The 20,834-nt window shown below is 35.1% G+C and overlaps 1 protein-coding gene and 1 non-coding gene across 5 annotated transcripts in view; one reads left to right on the top strand and one right to left on the bottom strand.

Moving 5' to 3' along the window:
• exp (expansion) overlaps positions 1-20,834 on the bottom strand; it is a 541,237-nt gene that overhangs the window by 225,213 nt on the left and 295,190 nt on the right. The window lies entirely within an intron of this gene.
• On the top strand, positions 12,094-12,166 carry TRNAT-CGU (transfer RNA threonine (anticodon CGU)). The gene has a single exon. It is a non-coding gene; the product is annotated as a tRNA-Thr (tRNA).

Below are 20,834 nucleotides of genomic sequence, written 5' to 3'. Positions count from 1 at the left end.
ATTTTCTACTCTTTTTTAAGATACAACTTTAATTTTTGGTATCTAATCAACATAATAGAGTTCCCAAAATTTTACTTTCATCATGCAATTTTTTTTCAGTTATTCGATTATGAAAAAAAAAAGAGGGACAAATTTTCAAATTTCTACTCCTCATAGAAATGTTATTCAATCAGCCTGAGTATTTTTATACAGCACTACTGCTACGTCATTAAAAGAACTTCCATTATTTTTTTAAATAATCGCAGATTATAGAGAAAAAAATATTTGTGAAATAACCCCAAATTTTTTAATTTTTTTATTTAGGTCACATTTATTTTTTTCATTTTAAAAGTTGGAGAATTAGAAAACATAATCCAGAAAACTGTTAAGCATGGTTTAGTGAATATAACTATAGAAGAAAAAAAATCAGCTTTTTAACTACAAAACTGGAGAAGCCTTAGCGATTTGGACAAAGAGAAATACACAAAATATTAAATCTATAGCGGATAAAAATTACTTTACAAAGCTGACACTTCAAAATTTTGGATCTTTAGTTATGACGTAATTAGGAGGGATTCCGATCGCTCTACATCCTTGAAGCTTTACAAACGTGTAGAATATTATGAAGCATTTACAGAAAGAAAAGAAAAATTCATATTTTGTTTAACAATGTCACATTTTCTCTATAGGCCTCCCTTAACACATTTCTCGTCCATGTTCAATTTCGGCGCTGAATAATATCTGCAGTTCAAAGCATCTTTAAAACACAACTAATACCCTTTCCCAGCTCAATAATATGATACTGGTTGTATTAAAACTTCGTGTTTCCAGTTCTTATACTCCTTCGGTCTTACTAATAAAAACTCTATATACAGATGTTTAACTGTCTTATACTTATACAATGAGTAGCTCGTTTATACGTCGTGTGTAAATTTCTTACTAATAATCACTACATACGTCGTGTATAACAGTATAACTGTTACACAGCTACGTCATAGTTTCGTCTTTACTTCGTTACGAAATGTAATAGAATATCTGAGGTTCTCTATTGCATCCGGTAGAGTGCTCTACTGTGGAGTGTGAAATATCGATAGAACAACTAGCTCTAATCGATTACCACACTATATTTTGGCCAAAGAGTACAAGCTGCAGCAATATTATTCTACTTATTCTGTGCTCTTTGGTGTGTTCTTCTGTGGTTACAAGGCATCCATCATCATAAAATGACAGTCGATATGAACAGCTGTTCGAGGGGCGGCCATTTTTTTCTCTGTATACAACGCTTAAACAAGGGGTTTCATGTATATAACTACTGCAAAGCAATTCCCATTGTATAGTTGCAGATTGTTTATATATCCATCGCTTATGCATGGTTTATTAGTAACGTTTTCTGTCTCAACGCTGCATAAGTCTCGTATATAAACTATACACGGTTTATTAGTAAGACCGCTTTAGTATTAACAGCTGATCATGTACCTAACGTCTTGTGGGCCACAGTTTGCTTGACACAACGCCAACAGTGGGATCTCTCTGTTTATGCGTGCAACTCTTACTCCACCACAAGAATTGCTTGTTACTATACACACAAGAATAATTACATGCCTACATTGAGTCATAATTAAGCACGAGTGATTGTAATTGAATTTGTTGTTTGTTCCCCGCTGTATTAAAAGTTTCGCTCCGGGTCAAATTTCTCTTTCATTCCCACGCTGTTGGGAAGGATGAGACTTTTGAGAAGTGAAATCAAGCAAGCAGTCGACAGTCGTCATTTTGTTGTCGTTACTTCGTGATTAAACGAGAACCAGAGGGAATCATCTGTCGAACGTAACCTCTCGTTACGCACGAGTCAACCACTTCCATTAGGAGCAGGGCTAGACATCTCCGTCCGGACACACACACTCCAGTAATTGCCCATGTATCTGGGACAATCATTACGTATTCCTTCGTGATTTATACACTGTAACAAAGATATTTGCTGTTACTACTTCATGAAATCGTGTAATCGTTATTCGAATTAAATTAATTTAGCTTATATAACATTTGTTTATTAGCGTTCCAACTACAAAGCAAGTGTTTTCTAGTTCGATTTTTGGCAGAGAAGTGACATAACTATGCAGATTAGAAGTGGCAAGAGAATACATTAAAATAAATTTAAAAATTAATAGGCCTATATGCGTTTTTAAGTGCATGGTTAATTAGAAAATTAGGCTGAAAGTTTGCGCAGTTTGGCAACATCGCATCGTCGGCTCGCCTACGAATGCACACGCACTCGGTCTGAACAGCAGAGTTCCGTCCGTTAGTCACTGCAGTAGGGTTACCAGACTTCCTAATGGCAGGAAGTAGCAATACGTGTTGATATTTTTATTCAATTTACAAAAAAAAAAAGTCAATTTTATTTAAAAACTGCAAAGGGATAAATTATTCTCTATCAGTTTCTCTAATGGTAAGAGTAAAAATCATAATCGTATGGATAGTAATTATCGACTAAAACAGTTTTAACATTTAATAATAAGGAGAAGTGCGCACAAATGCGCATTAGTTTTGGGCTCTGCTGTATTCCAGCAGCGATTTTCTCTTTAAACACTCACTGAAGTGGTATCTTGCACATGGTTTGTCACACAGTTTACACACGCATTCCGGTGATGGGTCGTGATAGTTTGACCTTCTGCAGAGTTTGTGGTGATACACATGCACTGCGGATCTTGTTGTTTGGTCTAGTCCGGCTCCGATCGGTCATCGCGTCCGTTTCGTAGAAGTCGTTCGGTACTTTATTTCTCTTCTGTCGTCTTTCCTCTTTCAGTGCAGCTTCATGTGTGGTAGCTGGTAGTAGAAACTTGGTGCATAGATCTTCTACGAGGAAAGTTTCACGTGCTAACTCATATGCTAGTCTAGATGGTGCGAATTTTGAGATCCCTATTGCGCCTTTTAGGAATCTTGCTTTCACTTTTTCTGAAGCGTTTAGATCTCTGTAGCTAAGGCTAGTCCATGTGATATGTATTCCATATGTTAAGATGGGGAGCACTTTTGCTTCAACATTTAGAGAATATATATATATTTTTTTTTTAGAAAAGCAGTCATATGGGACTAATTTGTATAAGATTTTTTTTCTATCCAAGGATTAAGCTGTTGAAATCTGCAAAGCTATATACTCTATATACTATATAAAGCATAGGGACTTGTTCATCCCGGAGTGTCTACATTTGTTTACACAGCCAGTTTGCTCTGGGTGCCCTAAAATCATTTAGAATTCACTTTTAGACCAATTAAACAAGTTAGATACATGATGAAACTAACTTCTGTCCATTCTTATTATTACCATTAATTTCTCTAAATAGAATACAAAACCTTAATGGCAAAATCTCATTACATTAATATTCTCATTATATAAATATATTTTAGCTTTATATTTTGCTCCCTATAACATAGTTCTAGTAAACTTCTATTAAATTAATTGTCATCATTTTAACCAACTAGCTATCTCAATTTAATTATAATTCTTTACGTTTTGCATGTAGACTGAATTGATTTACATTACCTCATAAATTATTACTTTTTCTTACAGGTTTTATCTCAATTTAAATAAACATGTACTAGTCGTTAAAACTTAATTGAAGAATATTGCTGACGAATCTTTTAAGTGTATTGTAAATATTCATAATTTAAATATGTATGTAACTACTGTATTGATTAAGGCTGGTTGAGTGGAAGAGAAGGCCTTATGGCCTTAACTCTGCCAGCGAAAATAAAACATTCTATTTTAACTCTGAACCGACTGTCAACTTATAATATAGTACATCTTACGTCTTTCCTGCACTAGATAGAGTTTTATACAGAGTAAGTACTGACGTCGAGGGCTAAAAATGTTTTTAACAAATTTCTAAGAATACATAATGGGCATAAATGAACTACAAGGGGTAATCAATAAATTTCAGGACTTCCCTGAATGTAGGCAACACACAGAACTTCGGTAACAGAGAAGTTATCTAGAACCAGGGTAACGCCTGGAATCTATACTGAATGCATCACTTGAAAGGCAGACAAGAAGACTAGCCATAAGGCATATATGCAGAAATTACAGGAAAAATCGCAATAGATCCTTGAAATGTTGGCGTAAAATCACGTGTAGAAGCTCAGTTCTTAAAGACAATCTGACACTGTTTCATAGACTGACTCAACAGGTATGGAAGCAATGATCTTCAGTCACACGCTCATATATGTTTAATGGTACAACAAATACAAGTACAGTTCGGAAATATGTTGATTACACCTTGTAGATTAGAAGTATTTCTTATTCAATTCATAAGTGGTAAAAACTACTCATAATCCTTATAAAATTTAATATTAACACTATTAAAGCTGTTCAAAATTCTATAAAACGTACATTGGGCTGTAAAAAAATGCCGAATCGAAGTCGTTATCGATTTGAAATATTATCATGTTACGAGGACTTCGCTGTATGTTTGAAATAATTATACAAACACATCTGAACTGGGCTGAATTTTCTAAAGACTTTTTATTCCATGCAAAGAAGAAATGTATAGTTAAATGTTTCAATTAGATTCGATTTTCAGTTCTGTATCTGTATTTATAATAAAGTTTTATACATTTGTATTTGTAAGTTATAATAAAACTGATTCATTTTTGTTAATATAATATGAAACGTAACTGGCCGTAGGCTATATATCTATTGTAACAATGTCAGCATCCATGGATAATAAGGAAGGCTGTGGAATACGATATAAACTGCAGTTTCATTATTTTTGTGTAGTATTCTTATTAATGTTGTAAAGTAAAGGTATAAGAATAATTTAAAATAAATTCATATTAAATAATGTGAAGACGTTATAAAAGTCGTATTTATATATTAAAAAAAAAACTAATCTCAGGAAAATAGCTTTCCACTTTTCTATGTTTGCTCAAGTCCTCGGAAAACGATATAATTTCGTATCGGTACTTTTTGCAGCCCAGTGTACCTCCAATACCGACACTTTTAGTTCCGCGCTATTTCCTCTTTCAAATAATTTTTAAATGTTTACTGTCCACTTGTATGAGATTGTTTCACCTAATATATTTACAGCGTTATAACACGACTCTTCGAGTGAGGATACCCATTTAATCACCGTTAATTCGACCCCAAGTGGGCGCACCACTTACTATGAAACTTTGCATAGCATAACATACAAACGATAGCGATGACCACTAACCTTCCGTTACAGTTATGACTTCTTCGGTTTGCGTTGGTTGTGGCACGTGTTCCTAGGCAGAGTTCTGCCAACGCAATGTCGAGCATACCGTTAGACTATAACACGGTAACAGGGAAGCAGTAGAGAAGTTCAATCACAAACACCCTGTGACTCACATTTAAGGGAAATAACTGTTTTCAGAACATGGGAGGGGTGAGAGTAGGAGGAAGAATAATAACGATTTGCTGATGATATGGCGTTGTTAGCAGAAGAGGAGATGATACTAAGGGATATGCTATTGGAGCTATACGATAACTATGAGCAGTATATGTCCACGCCTGTGGAGTAACGGTTAGCGCGTCTAGCCGCGAAACCAGGTGGCCCGGGTTCGATTTCCGATCGGGACAAGTTACCTAGTTGAGGTTTTTTTCCGAGGTTTTCCCTCAACCCAATATGAGCAAATGCTAGGTAACTTTCGGTGTTGGACCCCGGATTCATTTCACTGGCATTATCACCTTCATCTCATTCAGACGCTAAATAACCTACGCTGTTGATAAAGCGTCATAAAATAACCTACTAAAAATGAACAGTATGGGAAGAAGGTAAATGCAAAACAAGACGAAGACCATGGTTATTGGAAGAAAAATAAAGAAGGTAAACGTTCATATTCTAAATGAGGCATGGAACAAGTGGACAGCTTAAAATACTTGGGGTGTACTGTAAGCAGTAACATGAGCTGCTGCTAGGAAGTCAAAAAAGAGGAAAGCAACTATAAAGGAAGCTTTTAAGGAAATTACTAGTAACGTGCTTTATGTGGAGTGTGGCATTGTATGAGACAGAAACGTTGACGTTACGATGAAGTGAAGAGAAACGACTGGAAACATTTCAAATGTGGATAAGGAGGAGAATGGAGAGTGTGAAATGGACAGAGAGAATAGAAATGAAGTTGTGCTAGAAAGAGTGGATACAAAATAATAATGCTGCAACTGGTCAGGAAGAGAAAAATAAATTGGCGGAGTTACTGGCTGAGAAGAAACTGCTTATTGAAGGATACACTGGAAGGAATGGTGAACGAGAAAGAAGTTCGGGACAGGAGAAGCTATCAGATGACAGACAACATTAAGATACATCGATCCTATGCGGTGTCTAAAAAGGCGGAGAAGAGTGAAGATTGGAAAATGCTGGGTTTGCAGTGAAGAACCTGAACTTGGGGAGAAAACTATGAATGAAATAGTCCTACTTTTCACGTGCGATATTATTCTTCTCGAGTGTTAATATTATATTATATAATTCCATTGCCGCTGTAATTTAAATTTTAGTTCCTATTTTATTTTACTTATTTATTTTTATTATTATATATATTTTTTCCTATATTTCTCTTATATTAATATTGTATTATATAATTTTTGTAACTGTAATTTTAATTTTATTTCCTATTTTATTTTATTTTATATTCTCTTATAGGCCTATTAATATTATATCTGAACTGCGACCGAACACGAGCGCTGCTCATTCGGTCTCAAATTTTGTTAATACTACTGTATCTCTTTTTTATATTGACTGTATTATTTTATTTCTATTTCTCTTGTTTGTTTTGTAATTATATTCTTTATTCTGTATATTTAAATTTAAATAAATAGATAAATAAAATTTAAATGAATTAAGGGAAGTAGGATATCATGTGGTTAGAACAACTGTATTTTAAGCAATTTAGTCGCATGTAGCAAGCAATTGTAAGCTGAAATCCAACGTAATTACTTGACAGGAAGTAAATGTATTGCCTAACAACTACACAAATTTTAGCCACAACATATCCATGAGTAACTTCCATTCATGCGCGAATCTGTTATTTGAAACAACAAAGTATGATTATAAACAAGCAGTACGTGTATTGATACTAGGACAACATGCTTCCGGATGCAGTTACATGAGAAATTTTTGTTGAAAACTGTGAACTTTCTATGACAATATAAAAACAAACACTACAGTATGTGTTAGGATCACACTTTCTACAAATGTTGGTTTCGGAATTTAAACCTAGGTTTTCAGCAGGCATTGCTAGGAGGTGCCGTCCTGTACCACATGCTGTCAAATACCACACGATTCGCATCCCACACTCTCAACTTTCGCCAATTATGGCAGTAACAATGTGGTATTGACTGCCCGCCACATAGTCCTCAGCACGCGAAAATTAAATACGTGTAGTATATAATTAAGTAAGAAGTATCAAAAACCACACCGAACTAATATCTCTCACGTCACTGCATTCCACATTCCATATCCATAATTTTATTATCAGTCTAACAATATTAAATATTAAATTTCGTTCCTTTCACCAGTAGATCGCTGTTCTGGATGCGGTAAAATATACTAATGTTTTTAGTGAGAGTAATACACTGTTAATAAGAAAAGATTACAAAGAAATAAAATAAATAAAGGGAAAATATTTAATTAAGGAAATAACACACCAAAGGGAAAATAAGAGAAGCAAAGAAATGCAGAAGGGAGGAAAGAAAGAAATGGGAAAGAGATAAAAATAAAATTCAAAAATTTAGGCGAAGGAAAAGTACAAATAAAGAATTATAATAAAAATGAAACCAAGAGTTCACAATGAGAACAGATGGATGAGAGAAGAGCTAAATGAAAAGAAGAACGAAAGACAGGCGGACAGGAAGGTAGACAAAAAGAGGGCCACAAATAAGACAGGAAATATCAAAGAAGGGGAATGAGAAAGTAAAGGCAGGTAGAAAAGAAAAAAACAGACGAAAAGAAAGAAAGGCAGAATTTCAATTAGTAAAGAATAAAAATAGAGAGTGAGATAAACAGGAAAAAGAAAGGCAGGCAGATAGAAGTACAGACAGAAACGTGGACACACAGAAATGAAGAAAAATAAGAAGCAAAGAGAAATGTGGGCAGTAAGAAATAAATGAAATCAGAAAGATGAAAAGGCAGGCAGAGGGGAAAAAAGGAAGAAAGGAAAAGATAAATACAAAGAAAGGAAAGAAATACAGTAGAAATAAGAAGAAAGTCAGAATGAAAGACAAAATGAGAGCAGAAACAAAGAAATAAGAAAGAAAGATGTGGAAATTAAGAAAGAAGTGAAAGCAGGCAGGTAGAAAAACAGGTATGTGGGAGAGATGAAAGAAAGGCAAACAAGAATGAAGAAAGAAAGGAGTTCAGAAATAAAGGAATAAAAAGAAAGATAGAAAGAAAGAATGCGGACAGTTAAGAAAGAAATGAGAATGAAAGATGTGGACAGTAAGAAAAAAATAAGGAAGAAAAATGTGGACAGTAAGAAAGAAAATATGGGCAGTAAAAATAAATAAGAAAGAAAACTGAACATGAAGAAAGGAAGGAAGAAAGAAAAAAGAGAAAGAAGTGCAGAAATAAAGAAAACATAAAAGACAAAAATACAGAAAAAATAAGAGTTGTTAAGAAAGAATTAAGAAAGATGTAGGTAATAAGAAATAAATAAGAAAGAAAGAAAGAAAGAAAGAAAGATGCGGACAGTTAAGAAAGAAGAATATAGACAGTAAGAAAAAATAAGATATGAAAATGTGGGCAGTAGGAAATAAAAGTGTGGGCAGTAAAGAAGAAATAAGAAAGAAAAATGTGGGCAGTAAAAAATAATAAAGAAAATGTGGCCATTAAAAAATAAATAAAGACAGATAGAAAGACAGGTAGACGGAACGAAATAAAAGAAGGGCAAACGGATAGAAAGAAAGAAAGAAAGAAAGAAAAAAAAAAGAAAGAAAGACAGACAGAAAGAAAGAAAGAAAGAAAGAAAGAAAGAAAGACAGACAGAAAGAAGGAAAGAAAGAAAGAAAGAAAAAAAGAAAGAAAGGAGTCCAGAAATAAAGGAGAAATAAAAAGAAGGCAGGAATGAAAAAATGTGAGCTGTTAAGAAAGAATTAAGAGAGAAAATATGAAAGAAAAAAAGATTTGGGCAGTAAGAAAGAAATAAGAAAGAAAAAATGTGATCATTAAAAAAAGGGGGGGAAAAATGTGGGAGCAAGAGAAAATAAGAAGGAAAAGGTGAGCAATAAAAAAGAAATAAAAAAAATATGTATACAAGGAAAAAATAAGTAAGAAATAAAAATGTGGGCAATGAGAAAGAAATAAGAAAGAAAAATGTGGACAGTAAGAAATAAATGAAAGCAGATAACAGACAGAAAGGTAGGCAGACGTGAAGTAAGAAGGAAGAAAGACGACAAACAGAAACAAAAATTAGAAAATAAGGAAAGACTAATAGATCTAAAGATAAATAAAGGCAGAGAGAAAGGAAGAAAGAAAGAAATATGGAAGGGGAAGAAGAAAGACAGATAAACATAAATAGAAAAGGAGAAAGGAAAACAAAGAAATGAGAGAGGAAAACTGTGAAAAAGAAACAGATTAAAGATAATTCAAAGAGGGATGGAAAAGAGAACGAAATAAATGAAAGAAAAGTACAAGTAAGGAAATTGTAATGGTAAATAATTTTTATAGTAATTATTATAAAAGAAAACAAAGACCAAGACGATAAAAATAAATTTAAATAAAAGACCCAGAAAGGAAAGAAGAAGTAAAACAAATAGGAGAGAAGTTAAAAGGGAGAAAATGACTGAATGAGAAAGGAAGATAATTAAGCAAGGAAAAGATGAAACATTATTACCGAAGATAAGAAGTGAAAGGAAATGTTATTAATAACAAAGAAGCTCGCCAGTAATGTGATGCAGACTCGAACGACGGCATTTTTAACTGAATGACAATCGAATGAGAATAAAATGCAGTAACAAGATATGAGTATTAAAATATATGGAAAAAGAATAAGTTGAACACTTCATTAGGAATACAATGAGAAGTACATGCGACGCGGCGAAAGTTTCTGATACCGCGTCGCCCAACCACTTTCAGTTTCCGTCACCATGGTCCTTTCCTCAGCCAAGGCCATCTTCTTGTATCCGTTATCGCCCTCAATCCTTTCTCGTTGTAAAGCAACCTTGCCACGGGCCCGTGTACCATTTGAGGGCTTCACTGCAGCCTTGTCAACACTCTTTTTTTACTCTCGCAGAAATATCATACTTCTCGGAACTGTTTTAATGGAGCCATTAGAAAATGCGGGAAAACTCTATCAGCAGCTTCCATCCGAGCCTATTAAGTTGTAAGTGGGCGTCGGATTTACGTTGTGGTCAAGATGAAATACGTTCTCACAGGGCAAGACCGGTACCATTTCAACATTAGATTGTCTTAATCTCTGATATACAGACGAGAAAAATTCGACTAACATTTATTGGAAAAATAAAATGCTAACATTACATTTTATAACTAGCGAACAGGCTTCAGATACACTGAATTCTATATCCCTTATCAAACGCAGGCATCGAAAGAACATAGACAAAATTCCAGGCATCTCAAAGACAATGTCCATAAAGTATGGTCCACTAACTATAATGTTCACAACAAAAAGTTCCAACTTCAAAATAGTCGACGAAAGTTTCTTTCATTTTGGAAAGATTTACTGCGGACGAAAATCCATTACCATAAAGGCCATAGAACTGAATAGTTAAATCTAGACATTCTACATAGTGTAGTCCATCAAGCAATAGTCCAATATCCTGAAATTTCGAAATAGTAGAAGACACAGCATTTGAAATCTTTAATGATTCAACTAAGTGTATAATAATAATAATAATAATAATAATAATAATAATAATAATAATAATAATAATAATAATAATAATAATAATGTCAATTTTAATTCTATAACCGCTACCTGCAGAAACAACAGAGTGAAAATTAAGGGCTATTTTGCCTAGCAATAACTGTTCATCGTAGTGTTTTTAGTGGGTTATTTTACGAAGCTGTAGAAACATCTCAAGTTATTTAGCGTCTGAATGAAATGAAGGTGATAATGTCGATGAAATGAGTTCGGGGTATAGTACCGATAGTTAACCAACATTTTCTCATATTTGGTTGAGGGAAACCCCCGAAAAAACCTCAACCTGATAACTTGTCTAGACCGGGATTCGAACCCGAGCCACCTGGTTTAGCGGTCAGACGCGCTAACCGTTATTCCACATATGTAGACCATCGTAGTGTTAAAATTACTCCTAAGCAGAGAATACGTCTTATAAATTCAACAACGAATCTCAAATCTTGTGGCACGCAACAAGAATGGAACAACAGTGTTATCCAACGACATTTAATTCATTTACGATCGTATGAAATAATGATATCCTAAGATATTTGGATAATTTCAGTGATATCCTACAAGCCTAACATTTTATTCATTTCAGATCGTATAAAATTATTTAGTAAACTCAAAAACCCACTTACCATAAGCAAGAGCACTGAAACAAGGATATGTTACTAGAGTTCATATAGCGGACATTAATATTCTTTGCCAAATACACAAATTATAAATGGGGGGGGAAACAATATTTAAAATGCAATAATAAATCAAGATAATTAAGTATGAAAGTTATAGATTTATTAATTTGTCCTATAGAATAATATCTGTAATATTGACAATTAATGTATGAGAAGAAAAAAAAAACATTGAAGGAGGAGGGTTCGGTCCGGCGTTGTGGATTGAATTCGGCGTAACTCAGTGGTCAGAGCGCTTGGTACGTAGAACCAAGGACCGGGTTCGATCCCCGGCGCCGGAGCGAATTTTTCTCCTCAAATATTAATTATTTATCAGTAGACTATTACAGATATTATTCTGTAGGACAAATTAATAAATCTATAATTCTCATAGTTGCTGAGTCTGTACATATTACTGTGCACTTAATTGCGGAATCCCGGCCAAACAAGTCACTCAGCTGAGTGCGCTCCTAGTATAATGGCAGTTGACATTGGAAATATACGTCAACATATATGCCTAACTTGGAGTCAGGCCACAGGGGGAAGCATTGAAGGAGGAGGATTCGGTCCGGCGTTGTGGATTGAATTCGGCGTAGCTCAGTGGTCAGAGCGCTTGGTACGTAGAACCAAGAACCCGGGTTCGATCCCCGGCGCCGGACCAAATTTTTCTCTTCAAATATTAATTGTAAGTATGAAAGGATTTTAAGTTCACGATTACATAGACTACTTTTTCCTCTCTGTTATCATAAACCGCACTAGTGAATTCAAAACATCAATAAAAATCAATAATTTTTGCGTTGACAACTTAAATACTTATAATAACATATATCAAAATATAATTAATTGTAAATTAAATACTTATGTCCTGTGTACTATTTTAGTTTAATTACAAGTTAAATATAAGCCTTACAAAATAGTTCAGCAACGTCTGTAGCACGCGTACTATGATTTCCGTTACCCCCTCTTTGACGTTATTCTTCATAATTTATCATTTATTTCCTTACAAAGAGTCTATATGCACGAAACTCGCACATCAGCAATCCTACAGACATCTCTGTGAAACTTTATGTCTCGCATATCCTCATTCACTGTAACTAACCGTCACTTTATGACTGAGCCATCACGGAGGAAGATGACGGTGCTACGTAACAGCTGGCAGATGTCAGACTATTGGAAAGTTGTAACATCTCTTTTCTTAAACGTCAATTACATGGTTTTAATGTGGTTTCCAATGCTCAAACATTCTAAACTTTGTGTAAAAATTCTTAATTTTATAACGCTTTCTTCAAGCTCTCCTATGATTATACTGTCGAATGTAAAAATGATTTGCAGCAAGACATTTTAACACACTGGCAATTGAGTAAAGGTCGCCTGCCTCACACAGATGCCAAAGAAGTTGCCGCGCATGTTAGGGGCGCGAATGTGTAGCTATGGAGTCATAATAAAATGATGTATGTACTGTATTTATTTACACTGCAAGTGGGCAAGCACCCGGTGGCAGTGGTATATACAATATTAACAATACACAATAAAATGATAACCAATACACAATAAAATTTACAATACACAATACAATTTTACAACACATATACAATTTTACACACAATACAATAATAATACACAATACAATTTAACACAATAATAATAAAACATAAAATAAAATACCTAATTTTACAATACAACCTACATAATTATGTATAGGTCCTACATAAGTTTCAATAGTCTTTCACTTTACTCTCATCTCATTCCCTGTAGTGGCACTATGACGCATTTCACTGACACTTTAGCACACATTTCACTGACACTCTGTAACTCATTTCACTGACACTATAGAACACATTTCATTGACGCTATAAATTATCACTGATCGGAACTGTTCACTGCACTGTAAAACCATAACTTCACTGACTCACCTCGCTTCACTGATACAACAGTTCAAATAAGTCAAATAATTACATCCTTATGCATACTTATAAACAGAACTACATTTAAACTAAACATTTCTAGTCTAAGGCCCTCTTACACGTTAGTTTTAAATAATTTACAATTCAAACCAAGGAAGTAAACTCGTCAGCCTAGATAAATACATGTCACCTTAAAAAAATTAAATGTTGAATGTCACCTTAATTTTAATTTTCACTTTATATACAACTTTTTAAATTATTCTTGAATCTCCTTAAGGAAGGACAGCCCTCAAAGACCGCTGCAGGTAGGTCATTCCAATCATTTATAGTTCTATTTAAAAATGAGAATTTACCTACATCCGTTTTCTGTTTCCTACATTTGATTTTAAAATCATGATCGTTCCTACCATAGTACGTTGGCTTTTCTAACCGAGCCGTTATGTCTACCCATGCTTTCTGACCTAGATGTGCTCTATACAATGATGTTATTCTAGTTTTCCTACGTCTGTTTTCCAAAGCTTCCCATTTAAGTTATCTTATCGTATCGTTTCCATCTTCTCTTTTACCTTTAACAAATTTCGCTGCCCTATACTGGATTCTTTCTAAGGAATTTATCTGGTATATTCTATAGGGATCCCAACATGTAGTTCCGTATTCCATTAACGGTCGCACTAACGTTAGATATGCTATTTCCCTCGATTTGGGGCTAGCCTTTCTCAAGATTCTCATAATAAAGTGAAGTGATGATCACCTGTTTTAAAAACGCAATCTGTTCATTATAGATACACTTTAAGGAGTCGCTCAATCTGACACCAAACTGACATATGGTGCGTCTTCTGTGACCTGAGGTTGGCACATACCAAAACTCCGTCTATAAAACACATCATGACCTCAAATTAGCATTCTCTGGGTGAAATTTGAACCCACGATATGGATTTCATGTAGTCAATATTACGATCTAACAATGGCGTCCGTCGCTTTTGATATGGGTAGCAATGTAAATATTCTACGAAGGAGATTTCGGTTTTTCAGTCGTGTTGAGATTTAGAATTCTTGCGAATTGGCATTAAACAATGAATAATTTCAAGAGAAAAATTGTTCTAGGGCCGGGTATCGAACCCGAGACCTTTGACTGAGTGCGCCAACGCTCTACCGCTCCCTTGAAAATTTTCAAGTCAGCTGTAAAGCTGTATCTGAAAGCCAGATTTGTATAATACACGTTACTGTTCGTTAACAGAAAACCACTCAATGCTGGGCTCTGACGTTCTGTCAACCCACTTGAGGTATGTGGATGTAAGAGGAATAATTGAGCCGGGATCTGGTAGAGTTCCTGAGTAGCTCAGTCTGTAGAGCGTTGGCGCGCTCAGTCAAAGGTCCCGGGTTCGATACCCAGTCCTGGAACAATTTTCCCCTTCAAATTATTCAAGTCAGCTTTACAGAAACCTATACTGAAAACCAGATTTGTATGGCATTAACAATCTTATCAACGGATTTTAAGTAATGGATTAAATTTTAATATTAAAAAAATGTTTTTTATGACTTATACAAGAAGTACATATTATTTAAGAGTTGATTATGCAATGCATCATGAACCATTAGAACAAATAGGATATATTGTGTAAAAGATCTAAGTGTAACTAACAATCATAATTTTACTCTTTATAATCACACATTTAATGTAACAAAAAATGCTTTCAAACATCTGGAATTTATTAAGAATTCAAAAAATTTACAAAGCATTTCGACTTTTGACACTTGTTTAATTGAAGATCTTCTCGGAATAACGGTGTAACCAACAAATCTATAATACACATTTCACGAGAGTAGGAAATATTTTCAGCGGCATATTTCGTTAGGACTATATTTACTAGGAGAACAATTTGACTAGTCAAGGATACAAGTTATTCAGGTATTGAATGCAATAATTTATTGTTACATATGAATGCTTCAAAATTATTTTATAGACCCAAGTCACAAATTTCATTAATAAAATTTGATGTTACACCGTTTTTCCGGGGAGATCTTCAATTGTCATGTCCGTGCGAAATTAGAATATGCATCAGTAATTTTGTCTCTCAATTGTAAATGATTAATCAAATTGAAGAAAAAGACAAACTATTTTCAAGATACCTCCATTTAAAAAAAATCATTATCTGGCTTTCGAGAAAAAAATTTCGTAGAATGGTTTACTTGCTGAATTTAATTTAATGTAGCTTGCCAGTCGTAGATTACTTGATGAGCAACTTCGTTGTATGAAATATTCAACGGTCTACTGAAAAATAGCGAAATATTGTCAGAAATCCAGCCTAACGCTCGAACATCAAATTTGAAAAATCCCCTAGTCTATCATTACACTACGAAATACCAAACACCTCATCATATAAAATTCATTACCGTTAAGAATGTGTTCTAAATTCTGTGAAATATGTAAAATATTGGATCTAGATTTCAACATTTCTTATAAATTAAATATAAACTTTTTCTTATCAAAATACTGAAATCAGTCTACCTTTGACTTTATAATGTTTTATAACGTAGCACTATTCCGTGCCCCATGTCAACACACTTTTTTATCTCTTGTACGGAGAAGGAAGCCGATGGCTTGCTCTGTTAATGACTGGGTAGCCGAACGGCCGCGCTTTTGTACAAGTACAGCACGTGACATCGTGAACTTGACCCTGGATATGGTATGAATGATGAGTATATGTGAATGATTAAAGATGGCGAAATGCGTTTGAGGTCCAACGTCAAAAGTTACCGAGCAATTGAGGACCATTTTTGCAAAACTTGCTAACTGCAAAATTTGCAAAATTGAGATTTTGATGGATTCGTTATCATAAGGCAGGTCTCTACATGATGTTCAAGGTGTCTTAGTAAAATTGGGTTATTTCTCTTCATGGTAGTGTGTCAAAGTGTGATCGTTTTTTCAAAACTTGCTTTCTGCTATAAGTGAGAGATACAGTAAAACTTGCATAGTGTTTTATCTCTCGTGTAAAATTTAATATTTTTTTTTCAGTTAGCAAGTTTTGCAAAAATGGTCCTCAATTCTACTTCGATTGGTTGAGGCAAAACCCCGGAAAAAACCCCAACCAGGTAACGTGTCCCAACCAGGATTTGAACCCGGGCCTACTCGTTTCACGGTCAAATGTGCTAACCGTTATTCCACAACAGTGGACGTCAGGATTCTTAGAAGTTTTAAAATATTTAGCATGAAATGCTTCTGCACGCTGTACAGAGACTAGGGGACATGCTATTAATTACTTAAAAATACCTTTATTTCTGTAGTGCTCGGGAAAAGTGACACAAGTCAGTTTCCAAAAACCTTTTTTGATAATTTATTGACAACTTATGGAACATCTGTTCGCTTGGAAAAAAAATACATAGGTATTCCTCCCATTACAATAATTCATACAGAAAAAAAATCAAATCGACATAAACCAGTGTAAGTTGTCAATAAATTATCAAAAAAGGTTTGTGGAAACTGACTTCTGTCACTTTTCCCAAGCACTGCAGATTTAGAAGTCAAGAATTCCATTTATGATGAAACTCAGTATAATGTGAAGATAATATAAGTTGAAATAATTAAAAAAAAAATCAAGACAATTATTAAAGCTAAACGATTATATATTAATGAACTTTTACTTTAATAAACTGTATTACTTTGTAGTAAACAGTGTTCTTACTTTTGCTAACTTTTAAGAAAGTTCGATCGATTTAAAAACAGCCCGAACTTCTGAGTAATACTAAGGATGCAGATATAGAGAATGGCTAAAAAAACAGAATCATTAAGAACGAAGTCCGGAGAGTGAATAAAAATCCCAGGCATTGTAATTGGCCTCAAGAAATAAAACAGTAGTCGTTTTTTGTGACAAAACTTACACATCTTAAATTTAAATAAATTGTTTTAAGCCACTTATTATCCAGTGAGCAGGAAATCATTTCTTCGCCACTGTGACTTAATGCTTCAATAAAATGAATTTGCATTTTAAGGTGTGACAAATATTTTAGCACTACGCAATATCCTCCAGAACGGATTGTAAGCTATTTAATAATAAAATATTTGTTCTGTTAATCGCATTCACAACCTGAGCATGAGATTCCAATCCATTAGCGTTGTTTAGTCTCTAGCACCTCGTCTTCCTCGCGACTAGTTAGCCTTCTCTTAATTAAAGACAACTTTCACTCCATTGCATATGCAAGCTGGTCCTGTTATTCTCTGTATCTCCGCACCATGCTCAACCGAACAGTCTTTGATCACGTGTAACTGTTACAGTGGCGGCTCTGTAATGACACGTCACCTACAAAAGTACTACAAATATACATATATGTAAACATATGTATAAATTACTGATTTTGCATTTCTTAAATTATTAGGTATAATAAATAGAGCAGCTGGCTACGGACTGGAAGGTCCGGGGTTCGATCCCAGGTGGTGACAGGATTTTTTCTCGTTGCCAAACTTTCAGAACGGCCCCGAGGTTCACTCAGCCTCATATAAAATTGAGTACCGGGTCTTTCCCGGGGGTAAAAGGCGGTCAGAGCGTGGTGCCAACCACACCACCTCATTCTAGTGCCGAGGTCATGGAAAGCATGGGGCTCTACCTCCATGCCCCTCAAGTGTCTTCATGGCATGTTACGGGAATACCTTTACCTTTTATTATGTGTAATAAATAGTTTAACGTCTTAGATATTGAAAGAATATACTTTCTTTATTTTGTCTTACTAGCCGCTACTGATATTACTTCATTAAACGATCCGTTTATTCACGTTCATATATTTCAAGACATGTCTCAACTGAAGATACAAACGAGTTCAATTTTCATGATCAAATAGAGCGCTATTAGCGTACGAATAATATTGAATCAAGTAAAAATTTTGGAAGTTGCGAACAAAACTGGTCATTTTCACGAAAACAAAACATGAGTTTTTTTTACGATTTTGGTGTGTTTAGAGAGGCATCTTTCTGAATATATTACTGGTTTTAGTCGAACTCGGTCATTTTTATGAGAAAAAAGTCAGTATTTTCAATCAAAATCGGATCATTTCATTTCAGACTAATACCAATATTTCCATTGTGTTTTTGTATCAAAAACGGACATTTTTCAGCACTTTGTATGTGTTGCAATTACCAATCCATTCAAAATCGGTCATTTCCACTTGTATGTGCAAGAGTGATAATATCTTATTGCTACTTGAAGTTGTTGTAAAAGTGTTATCATATATTTATTTTTTCATGATGCAGTAGAATGAAAGTGAAGGATATCTAGGGAGATAAGCTATTCAATTCATATTTTTATTTTCATTCAATATTCAATCTCATAGTTGACCTAAATGTATTTTTAATTGAAATTATTGTAAAAGTGTTACGGTACGTGCGATTATGTAGCAAGCACCGGCCAGGTCGCCATCTTCCCACAATAGAGGTCCTGGACACATACAGGGTTGTTTCCGATCTTTGATAACGAATTTGAATGACGTCATGTGCGTCAGGAATCACACCGACAGCTGAACTGCGGCGAGAGGTGACAGATCAGTAGTGAGTGATTTCATAATCATAGTGCACGGTGTATCACAGTAGCAATGCCCAAGAACATCGAGCATTTTTCGGAGGGGTGCATAACAACTCTTTCCGATATCAAGTACAGTTACGTGAAAATCATAGGAGCCTGCAAAAGAAAAAACGTGGTTTTGTTATTTCCAAGAAAGGCATCTTGTGTGTACCTAATAAGTCTGGATGGGATTAATTCCAGAGTGGAAAAAGCAAGCAAATCCAACCCTCGTCACAAGTCGCCGCAGCCCACGAGATGATACAAATTAATTCCATTCGAGCATTACTAATCTTATTAGGTACACAGAAGATGCCTTTCTTGGAAATAACGAAACCTCGTTTATTGCAGACTTCTTTTATTTTCACTTAATTGTACTTGGCTTCGGAAAGGGTTGTCATGTACCCCTCCCAAAAAGGGTCGATTTTCTTGGGAATTTCTGCTGTGAGTCGCCATGCATTCTGACTATGAGATCACTCACTATTGGTCTGTCAACTCGCGCCACAGTTCAGCTGTCGTTTGACTCCTGACGCACATGATGTCATTCAAATTTGTTATCAGAGATCGGAAACAACCCTGTATTTTTTCATTAGAGTGTAAGGGCACTCACAATATAAAAAAGGTAAATCCATGGATTTACCAGCCGGCTGCTGGCCTCACGCCCACATGCCGAAGCAGAGGTGGACGATCATCCAACCAGAACGGAATTATCGTGTGGTTAACACGATGATCCCCCAAGCCGTTATAGCTGGTTTGCTAAACTGGATTTTCGCTACCTATCGTAGCTCCCCAAGAGCATCACGATGCTGGGTGGGCACCGGTCCCATACACTGGCCGAAATTTCATGAGAAAATTTCTTCCCCCATGAGGACTCGAACCAGAACGCATTCCGTAACGCGAGTCCTAGGCGGGATGCCCTAGACCGCGACGCCACAGAGCGGGACTATTCACAATATGCCAGTCACAAAAAAAAAATTCAAAATTTAATTAAGATATATGTATATACTTGGTAATGTAAGTCTATGTGCTCTGGTCCCCTATTGTTGCAAAATTACCTGGTCGATGCTTATTACATAATTATCATGTAATGTTACATTCGTTACTCCATGATATAGTTGATGTAAGTGACGTGTATGTTTTACTGTTATAAATGTCAAAAAGCTTTTTTTTCCAACAATAATGAACATTTCCCTCACATTTCCAAACAAAACCGGATATTTCCAAAATATTTTTTTCTATAAAATGCACAGAAAGTATCTAAAATCATGATTATTGACACTATTAGAACAACGGACGTAACATGCACGACACATAAAATTGTCGTTCACTTTTTAGTAAAGTGAAGACTCGGTAAAGTTTCTTCTACTTCCTCAAAAAGATACTATTTTGGAAATGGCCGGTTTTGTTCGCAACCTCCCCTAAATATTTTATGTTCAATCCTCTCAGTACTGTTTTAGCATACATTAATAGTGTGAGACGTGGATTAGGCAATTAGAGACAGCGAGAAATGCGCCTGACCCAGTTCCAGCGAGATCCAGACGTTATCGACGGAAGGCCAGACACCTGGGAAAGCCCGAGTCCCCCGTGCAATATATTCTCATAATCCGAGCTTGAATGCAGACGCCGTGAAGAGCTGGACCTGTGATTTACGTACAAAAGCCGCTGACGTCCCGAATAGCACTAAATATCCCGGCCGTCGCCAACAACTGATTCTTTTCGGTCGTGTTTATGCTAATATAAATGTTTTTCTATGGCTCAAGGCTCAGTAATTTCTTACTCATAGTAAGAAGTGATATTACATTAGTGACATTCCTTGTATAGTACCACTTGCTGGGTGAAGGACACTTAAAGGGATATTTTATACTTAATATGTTGGG

The sequence above is a fragment of the Periplaneta americana genome, chromosome 3 (assembly GCF_040183065.1).
Source record: "Periplaneta americana isolate PAMFEO1 chromosome 3, P.americana_PAMFEO1_priV1, whole genome shotgun sequence".
NCBI classification, from domain to species: domain Eukaryota; kingdom Metazoa; phylum Arthropoda; class Insecta; order Blattodea; family Blattidae; genus Periplaneta; species Periplaneta americana.
Note: the sequence above shows the minus strand (reverse complement) of the source record. Positions and strands in the feature narration are given on the sequence as shown.